The sequence below is a fragment of the Boleophthalmus pectinirostris genome, unplaced genomic scaffold, assembly GCF_026225935.1.
Source record: "Boleophthalmus pectinirostris isolate CB_2022bp ecotype Guang Dong unplaced genomic scaffold, ASM2622593v1 HiC_scaffold_13, whole genome shotgun sequence".
Lineage (NCBI taxonomy): Eukaryota > Metazoa > Chordata > Actinopteri > Gobiiformes > Gobiidae > Boleophthalmus > Boleophthalmus pectinirostris.
The window spans coordinates 9,928,651-9,939,545 of NW_026571036.1; positions in this window are offsets into that span (position 1 = coordinate 9,928,651).

A 10,895-nucleotide genomic window follows, 5' to 3' on the forward strand; every position below is an offset into this window, starting at 1 on the left:
AGTACACAAAACTGACTCTTGTGAGCTTTAAGTTGTGTTTGAACTTTGTTACCTCCTCTAAAACATACCTGGAGTTGTGTTTTGTTTCACTGACACATTTGGAAATAGGTCACATTTTTATATTTGGCCACATTTTTGTATTTGGTCACATTTTTTGTATTTGGTCACATTTTTATATTTGGTCACATTTTTTGTATTTGGTCACATTTTTATATTTGGTCACATTTTTGTATTTGGTCACATTTTCACATTTTTATATTTGGTCACATTTTTGTATTTTGTATTTGGTCACATTTTTATATTTGGTCACATTTTTATTTAGCACTTTTCCACCTTCAAGGCACTCAAAGCGCTTTACAACAAGGAACCACTCACCCAATCACAAATACACATTCATACACCAATGTACATAGATGCTGGGGGGTGAGGAGGGTTAAGTGTCTTGCCCAAGGACACAACAACAGCATTCATCACGTGGTTAGTGACGGCATATCAGAAACGTTTAAAAAGAGTTTGAGGAAATGATAATGTTTGATAATCATTCAACTGTGGATGTTTCATTGTATTTTAATCCATGTTTAAATCAAATTAATTGAATCCAATAATGTGTAAATGTTTTGTTTTTTTATAATACTGTCCAATTTTTAATGTATTCATAAGGTGAAGGCTTTAATATATGCCCATTTGTTGTTGTTTTTTGCCTCATCCAGCACCTACTTTTTTATGTTATATACGTGCAAAATAAATAAATAAATGAAAAATAAAATAAAAAATCAATCTGTGGGAGTTGGAATCACATCGCCAACCTGTGGTGCAGTGGATCTGACTGCTAAACCAATTATATTTATGTCGAAAGCAGAATTCGAACTAACTGAGCTGTTGCCACCCCATTTGAGCAACCCTGCAGTCTGTCTATATCTCCAAAGCTCAAAATGCTCTGTCCCACCTTGTGATGTCATGTAGTGGTAATTTTCAAGTTGATAGCAAATTGTTACATTTTGTTCAGTAGAGGTTGGCAGTTCCAGGGTTGAAATCATCCAAATAACTCCAGGGGCCTCCAACCTGTAGCTCGGGAGCTACTGGCAGTTCTCCACCCCTTTCCACGTGGCTCACCAAAGGATTTCTGAATTACATGTATTGTGCAGAATAAGTAAAATTTGATTAATGAAATGCCTATTACCATTGTACATGTATTATTTTGATTATTTATACACTAATAAATGGATAACGGTTTATGTTTTAAAGGCATCTAACTGTATCTCCTCTAAGGCTTGCCGTGGCTTTTATATATGCTCAATTTCTTGTGACCGCTAAAACTAGTAGCTTTCTGGCATTTTCGTTTTGTAGAAGTAGCTCACTGGAGGAAAAAGGTTGGAGACCCCTGCTCTAGTGAATATGCATGGAGCTTAAAAACACAATGTGGCAGTGTTTTCTGTTTGAGAGAATAATTAATCTTAAATATGCTGAGTTTGTGTGTTAAACATGTGTGAATGAAACAAAACACAACTCCAGGTTTGTTTTTGATGAGGAAACAACAATATAACGTCAATCAGAAAATACCATATAGGAAGTGAACGTGGGGGCACTTCCAGCGCCATCGACTTCACACTGAAATTTACTTTACATTGAAAAATTGTCGCCCCTCTCTCTGTAATTGCTGCTCCGAGCCTTGTCATTTTGGTCTTAAAATGTTCATATTAACCCGCCCTACACGATCCTGGTGTTTTTATTTTGCTGTTTTGTCCATAAATAATTCCTTTTCCTAGACACTCCCTTAGTCGATTTCTTTAAACAGTCAAAAATACAGCCATATATCACTCTTCTATTTCCATTTTACTTATTAGTCTGTTCAAAAAGGGCACTCAGAGAACAGGGGAGGGCAAAAAAAACATTACATTACACAGTATCGAATGTCAGACACTGAAACAGATACATTGTTCGTCCCTTCTCATTATATGTCATGTTACGGTATAAATAAAACTGCTGTCCTTTTCTTTACCACATAGCTCAGTATTTCTTCATAAACTGTGCACTCTGAACAATGCAGCACAAGCCCAGGAGAAAACAGAGCATTGTCTCCTCGGAGTTTGCTGCTGACACTGACTTGTGCTTTGTGTAAAAATCTCACAGATAAACTGATATGTGCTGCTATAGTAACCAACCATAGCTGCTCCGCTCCGACTCTTTTGACAGAAATACATCAAACGAGGAGCAAACCCGAGCCGGAGCTGCCTGGGCTGGAGACGACCAAAGCAGAGCACTTATTTCTGCTCCAACTGTGCACGCGAAACTCAGCACAGCCCCGGACACTGTGGTCACTGACCTAAGAGGACACGGGTTATATAACGTTATCTGATTAGGAAATATTCACGAAGACTACACTGATTAAATTCAAAATAACCTCAAATAATCTTAAAGGAGTATTAATTGCCAACACTTAATATATTCAAATCACCATGTTACCAACGCTCTCTCGCCTCCCGTTGTTCCTTGTGCGCATCAGATTTGGCAAGTTGTTTTATACAGTTTTGTATCATGCTTTTGTAGGGTTATGGAGAATTACTGTGTGGGAGCATGGGTGAGGCTAGCCTGATTCATCAGCCGGTTTCGCTTTGTGGAAACCGTCTGACTTCGCAGCATTAGGATTCGTTTGCTTGACAGTAGGCGGGTGCTTTCTTAATTTAACCAATCCCTGCCATTTGATCGTGACGTATGTAATGCGCCAAATCCTGTAGGAAGAAGGGCAATAACCTCTTTCCCCTTGACAAAATTCACCAAACTTTCTCTTTCTCCCGGCTTTAAATCCTCAATCTCAGGAATTGTTGCCAACACAGAATGTCTTGTCTGTCTTCGTTTACATCCATCTCGATGCTTTGTTTACTGTTGTGCTGTTCCACAAAAGGGACCCGCTTGAGTTTGACGTCATGGCTTCACAGCTCTTCACTGATTGGCCAGTGCGCGGTCTACAACTTCCAGGGTTCTTGCAAACCGTCTAGTGTATTCCGATTCCTGACCTAGTCGCTGGAGAGAAATGAGAATGAGCGGAGGTAGTAGGTGGTGCCAGCCTGGCTAGGGTGATGTAGGCTTGGGTAGGCCCGAGAGAGATTGTGTTGTACAACAGTAGAACAGTACAAATCAGCTCACCTGTTCTAGTTCCAACTAAGTCAGCTCTTTCTGGTCAGACTGAGTAAAAATAAAGATTAGATTAAAGTCTAACTAGAGTAATAGAGCTTCAGACAGAACAGTGCACTGCAAGGTTTATGTTATTAGGGTCTTATTTCAAACCAAGAGTTTGTTTTCATACCTGACAGTTTGGACTGCTCACTAGTGGTCTTCCTCAGAGTGGTCACGTGATGTTGCTGTGATGTGTCTGCTCAGCTGATTTATACAGGTTTTGCAGTCCACCATCTGCAGATCCACTTCCTCAGGACAGTACCCAGGTGTGTGAGAATACAAAAGCCCCCTCATCTTGGTTTATCGTCCCGTGTGCATGTTTCTGTATTTCGATTGCCTCTTTAATCCAGCGATGATGTTTGTTCTCCTTTGTCCCAATGATGTTTGCTCCGTCCCAGTCCATAAGTCTATAAACCGTGACGAGGGGGCTTTTTTACTCTCACACACCTGGGAGATTGTCCTGAGGAAGTTGGACTGCAGATGGCGCCGTCGTCCTGCTTCCACTGGTAAGTAGACAGTGCCAAAACCTGTTTAAATCAGCTCACCGGACACATCACAGCAACATCAAGGGACTCTGAGGAAGAACGCAAAGTCAAAACTGTCAGTTATGAAAACAAACTCTTGGTCTGACAAAAGAACCTCATAACATAAATTATCAGAAGATCAAATTAACCTCATTGGACGATCAACTGCAAAGTATTAATACAGCACACATCAATTTTTATTTTGCTAGTTTGCTAATTACCATTGTGGCCAAAGCTGTTTCAGATAATATGACATTTCAAAACACAACCTCCAGCTGACTTAATTAAAGGTGGATTGTTTAACTTTTCTGCGGAGGGTTTGCCACCTACTTTTCCCTGTGTGGTTGTTTTTATTTTACATGTTCCACAGTCTGCCATTAAACTTCGCACATTAGACTTCTATAAAAAGCAACACGATTTCTAACTGTGAGCGGAGTTGCCTCACCACAGATCTGACCTTTAACTTGGCCTGGCTGCTTCACCTACGAGTCTCTTAAGTATAAAGTCATACTGTGGAACATTCCAGGTACAGTAAAGCAATCATGACCAGCAGACCATGGAACCTTCGCCAGGAAAGTCACAAAATGCACTTTAACTATTTATAACTTTTTTTTTTTTTTTTTAAACATCATTAGACATCAGAGTTATTGTGCTGAGATGTAAATGATCAAACCACTTACACCAGCTATTCAGGAGCTTGGCATCCGTTCTCAACCTGGTATGAGCAGAAGGAGACCCACACTTCTGTTTGGGTGTCCGCCCCCTCACTGTAATATAATCTGTGGGTTTGAGTGCATTGAGTCAAAGCTGGCGAAGGGGATTTCCCAACGTGTGCACGGAAAATCAGAGAGGGGCAGGAAGAGCAGGGGGGTCTATCAGTAGCTGAACAAAATTAAGTTCCTTCCGTAGACTGTAGAAAGAAGTGGACTAAATGAGAGCTCACCAAGGTTAGCAGTTATAAGAGAGAATATGAAGCTCCCAATTAGGAATAGATATTTATTTATCGAGAAAAAACTGAAATAAAAACCCCAGGATCATGTAGAGCGGGTTAATATGAATATTTTAAGACAAAAATGACAAGGCTCACAGCGACAGTAACAGAAAGAGGAGCGACGTTTTTGCAAGTATCTAAACTTATCGCTGACTTGGTAGCAAATAACAATACGTGTTCAGTTTTGTACATAAATAACAAGATTATTAAGGTTAAATAAAGGTTATCTAAACAGCAATATAGATATAGAGGAGTATAGATATATGAAGGTGAAAACAATTGGACTTTTTCCAAACTATAGGACAACCAAGTATGAAGTCTAAATCATTGGGAGTGGAACTGACTTGGGGTTGGGAAGATGATTTTAAAGGGCCTATATTATGCAATTTCTATTTTCTGATCAATGTTATAATGCTGTTTTCTCATCATAAACATACCTGGAGTTGTGTTTTGTTTCATTCACACATCTTAATAATAATTTCAGCCCTGGAATTGACCATCTCTGTAGAACAAAAAGTTAAAAGGCAGCTGTTAACATAATATTAGAATTTCAATTTATTCACGGAAAGCCCCTTGAGTTGCAGCATCCTGTTGTCAAGGGGACGACCAAAAACATATGACATACAGTTAAACTTAAAAATTACCACTTGATGACATTTTACGGTGGGACAGAGCATTTTGAGCTTTGAAGAAGGAGACAGACTAATAATAAAGTATTACTCAAAGGTGTGAATGAAACAAAACACAACTCGCAGTTTGTTTTTGATGAGGTAACAACATTATAATATGACTTATATCTTTTTCCTCTGGTGAACTACCTTTAACAAATCAAAAATTCCAGAGAGCTACTCATTTTAGTGGCCACAAGAAACTGAAAAGATTGTAAGAAAGAGGGCAAGACTTTGAGTATAGTTAGACACCTATAAAACATAAACCATTGTCCATTTATTAGTGCACAAAGTTGGGCTTCAAGGTGATACATTTACAATTGGAATACACATGTAATTAACCAAAGTTTTGTTATTCAGCGCAATGGTATAAATCCGAAATCCCTTGATGAGATATTTGGAAGGGGGTGGAAAGCTACCGGCAGCTCCCAAGCTACAAGTTGGAGACCTCTGACTTAACCAGTCTTATCTTAAAGCTCCTATATTAGGACCTTTAAGACATGCCCCCCACATCCGAACAGCACCCCACAGTGGTGTTTTAAGTCTAGTCTTAAACCCCATTTTTACTATCTGGCTTTTAACACCGCGTGAGTCATGTGATCCTCAGTGCCTTTTATTTATTTTAATGTAGTTTATTGGTTTTATTCATTTATTGCTATTCTTTGATTTTGCTCTAATTTAATTTTACTGGTTGTATTATTTTAAGACTAGTATGATTAAATCTGAGCGTTTATTTTATCAGTGTATTATTATTGTTGTTATTAGTATGTATTTGTGCAGCACCTTGGAAACTGTTTGTGAAATGTGCTACATAAATAAAGTAGATTGGATTGGAAGACAATATTTGAAACTGTAGTTAGGCTATTTTTTAAATTTAACACTAGTTGTGTATGCATGTAAATTTATGTGAAATAACACATTTAACTACTGAAAACAATTTACATGTTTTGCCACTTAAAATTATTAGCAGTGTCAGTTTCACCCAGTTTTATTTTTGGTGTTCTGGCATGAAAAAGTGTGTGGACACATTTAGCTGAAAAGATGCCATCTCCAACTCCAACCAGGGTCAGTCACGCCACAGGAGACTTCTTCAATTAAATTCTATATGAAATACACTGGCTTAGTGGATTTCCAGGTAAAGCTCACATCCGCATAGCTCCGTCATTTGGGATTACCTCACACTACGTTCAGAAGGAGCCCGTGGAAGAAGTGTACTCTAATCTCCAGGATACCGCCCGCTCGTCCTATAATTAACTATGTGATCACCTGCTCTATAATGACTACGTGCTGGAAGAAGAACAATCTTTACAGGAGAATTCCCCTCTGTGTGAAATGAGGGGATGTGATCAACTTTGAATTCCAGATCTTTTTAGTTTGAAGTTTGATTATAACAGGTCTTAATTTAGGAATGTAAAAGGATTTATGCCCCTTCATCCCGGTTGATGGTGTCAGGTTCTAGCCTGATTCATCCGTAGGTTTCACTTCGTGGAAACCATCTGAGCTCGCAGCATTAGGATTTGTTCTCTTGACAATAGGCGGGTACATTCTTTATTTAACCAGTCGCTGCTATTTGATCGAGATGTTTGTAATGTGCTGGAACGTTCAGTGGTGTCCAAGTTCAGATTCACAGCTCTTCGCTGATTGGCCGGTGCGCGTCTACAACTTCTGGGGTTCTTGCAAACCGTCTAGTGTATTCTGATTCCTGAGGTAGTCACTGGAGAGAAATGAAAGTGAGCGGAGGCACTAGGTGGCGCCAGCCTGGCTTGTCAGGTTCCACATTTTTGAATAGATAAATAAATATATGTAGGACCATGTATTTCCTATTTGATTGCTAATCACTTTTTACATTTACACATCATACTACTATTACTACTACATACTACTGTTAACCTATCATACTAGTGAAATTCCATTAAATTGTTTTGACCAGAACAATTTTGCAAAAAGGAGAAGTAGTGTGGCATAGAAAAATAAAAAAGAGAAAATTGAAACATTCAAAGAGTTAATTTCAAATTCATTTTACCTTCCAAATGCAACAATTGTACAAGCCAGATGTATTATTTAGATTTTTACTTCCATGTAAATGTTCCCTGTTTGCCACTCACATGTCTTCCAAGCAGAGACTGTATGTTACAGGCAAAAATGATAATCCAGGCATTCTATTCTGAAGGGTTAGTGTTAAAAAAAAAAGTTAAACTAATTACACTTTTTTACAGTATAGATTGAATAGAAATGTTTCAATTTTGCTAAAAATTGTCACAAATATTATAATTATTATTTATGTATTTTTATTATTTTTTTTTTTTTTTTAGCTTTTACGACTGTATAGATCCAGAGGCAGCGCTATCATTAGGCAAAAGTAGGCAGCCACTTAGGGCCCCCGAACAAGGAGGGGCCCCCAAACAATTTGTCTTGCCATTATCACTAATGGCTAAGGCCTCAGAGCAATTTGATTTTCTCTTAATATGACATTAAATGAGAGTAGTTTACTTAAAAAAAAAAAAAAAAAAAAACACCATCCAAATAATATCTAATATCTGATTGTCAAATTTATTATAATTGTCAAAGCATCCCCCCTTTCACGTTAGAATGGAGGAGTCAGCTCACCCCTGATGAACATAATCATAGCTTAATCATATATAATGGATGTAAACAAAAATGTAATTGTACCAGCAAAAAAAAAAAAAAAAAAACTACTTTCAGCTCTGGTTATCTAGTAGGCTCCCTAAACTAATAAGACAAGTTTCCAGTCTGCCCTAATTCAAATAGACAGCAAATAAAGTGTGTGTCTCAAGAACAATGTGGAAGAACAGACAATAAATATATATATTTTTTTAAAACACATAAAACCTAACAAACAACAAAACAGTGCATTATAGTGAGGGCCCCAAATTCAAGTTCGCCTAGGGCCCCCAAATTATTAACTCCGCCACTGTATAGATCAGGGGTCTTCTCGGGAGCTACCGGTAGCTCACCAAGGGATTTCTGAATTACACATATTGCCCTGAATAAGTAAAATTTGATTAATTAAATGCCTTTTACCACAGCTCATGTATTATTTTGATGCCTAACTTTGTGAATTAAGAAATGGATAATGGTTTATGCTTTAGAGGCATCATTTAAGGCTCGCTGTAGCACTTAAATATACTAAATTTTTGGTGAAAACTAGTAGCTCTCTGGCATTTTCGTTTTGTAAATGTAGCACACCAAAGGAATAAAGTTGGAGAACCCTGGTACAGATTATTATAACATGGTTTAAAGCTCACAAGAGTAAATTTTGAGTAATATGGGACCTTTAACATGTCGTCAGTGAGCACAACCCAATGCCCTTTAACCTCTTGCTCGTGTCTTTTTTAGCGGTACATTTTACTGCAGACTTCAGTGTCATTTCTGTCTGTAGTGAAAGGGAAACTTAGCATACTTTTGTACCTATGAATAACCTGACCTTTGAGTAAAAATATGAGGTGTGGACGTATATTCGGCCTCACGCATGCACCAGGTCACACAAACCCACTCTCTCTGTGTATATCAAGACAGTGGGACAGACAGGGTAACCCAACACGGCCAATCACATCTGTTCCTATGGTGCTTTTTCAAAACAACAGCTGCAAAGATGAATAAACAAGCCGTTCAACTCTCCTCACAAGAAGTACTAATAAACTGATAAAAAGCACATGTGTGAGAGTGCTGAATTTTTATTAAAAAACGCTATTTAGATGGCCCAATAGTTTCGGGGGGTTTTGTAAATTAAAATTTATGGCTAATTTCCGAGCTTCATTTTCAGCTTTGGAGATGTAGACAAACTAATAATAAATTGTTACTCAAACATGTGTAAATAGTATTAGCAGTTTTTATTCAATCATTTTGCAGCACTACAAAACAAAATAAAACAAAACATAGACTACAACTCCATGGATCATGACTGAAATGGTTTAGGCTGAAATAAAAAGTACTTATAATGCCAAAATCTATTAAACAATGACAGAATTACAAGAAAGAAAAGCAGCAAAATCAGCAAGTTTGTGTTTACAATTTTATTTAAGACTTACTGTATATTTAAGAGACAAAATATAAATTAAAACAAACTAAATTTAATGCATAATTCATTCATTCCAAAGCTCTATACCTTTCAAAACATAACACTTTATACTTGTTGGACTTCACTCAGACTGTTCCATATACCAGAGGTGATTTGGACTCGAGTCAGACTTGAGTCACTATTTTTAGGACTTGAGACTTGACTTGATAAAATGGACTAAGACTTGGGACTCAACTTATACTTGAAGGTCAGTGACTTGAGACTTGATCCCACCTTGAAGCCTGTGACAAGAGAAGCGCTTTTAAATCTGAATTCTTTCTATTCTGACCGTAATGATTTACACTAAGATCTTATCAAGACATTTAAAAAGGAAAAAATTACATGTCTACAACTCTTATATACTCTATAAACTACTCATATAAAAATACTATGATTTTTTTAAAAGTACAATTTAGTTTAAAATTCATATAAATTGCAAAAATCAAAGCTATATTTGGTACTTTGGTTTAAAGACTTGAAATTACTTGAAGCTCAAAGCAGACGACTTGGACTTGACTTTGACTTATGGGCCAATGATTCAAGACTCGACTTGGATTTGTTTGTATTTGACTTGGGACTTGACTCGGACTTGAGATCAAAGACTTGAGACTTACTTGAGACTTGGAAAACAAGGACTTGGTCCCACCTCTGCCATATACTAACCCCTCTAACAGAAATACAATCACTTTTTAAAATTTATTTATTTATTTTTTTTAGTTCTTATCTTAATTTTTTTTAAAGATGCCAGTTTCGTTTTCGTTTGTGGTCATACAAACTAATAATAATGATAAAGAAGGCACAACATTTATTGTTTATGACTGTATCAAAATAAAATGTAATGTTAATGAAACAAAATACCACCCCAGTTATATTTTAGTTCTTATATGGCTTAAAGCTCATAAGAGTCATTTTTGCATAGTACAGGACCTTTAAGCTATTTAAATTAGGAGTTAACAGTAAGTGTATATAATATGTGTATTAACAAAGTAGCTACTAAACCTGAATTACTCTTAGTACTACTACTACTACTACTACTACTGTAACTACATTTTTCACAGCTGAAAATATATTATCAGTGGCATTCAACGGTGTACTACAACTGCAAGAAAACAATACTTATATATTAATAAACATTTTGGTAGTATAGATATTTTGCCTTACTATCACTATACTATCACTACTACTATTACTATTATACTATTACTGTTACTGCTACTGCTACTACTGCTCCTACTACTACTACTACTACTACTATTACTACTACTACTACTACTATTACTGTTACTACTACTAATACTACTACTACTACTACTACTACTACTACTACTACTACTACTACTACTACTACTACTACTACTACTATTACTACTACTACTACTACTACTACTACTACTACTACTACTACCACTACGACTATTGCTACTACTACTACTACTACTACTACTACTATTACTACTACT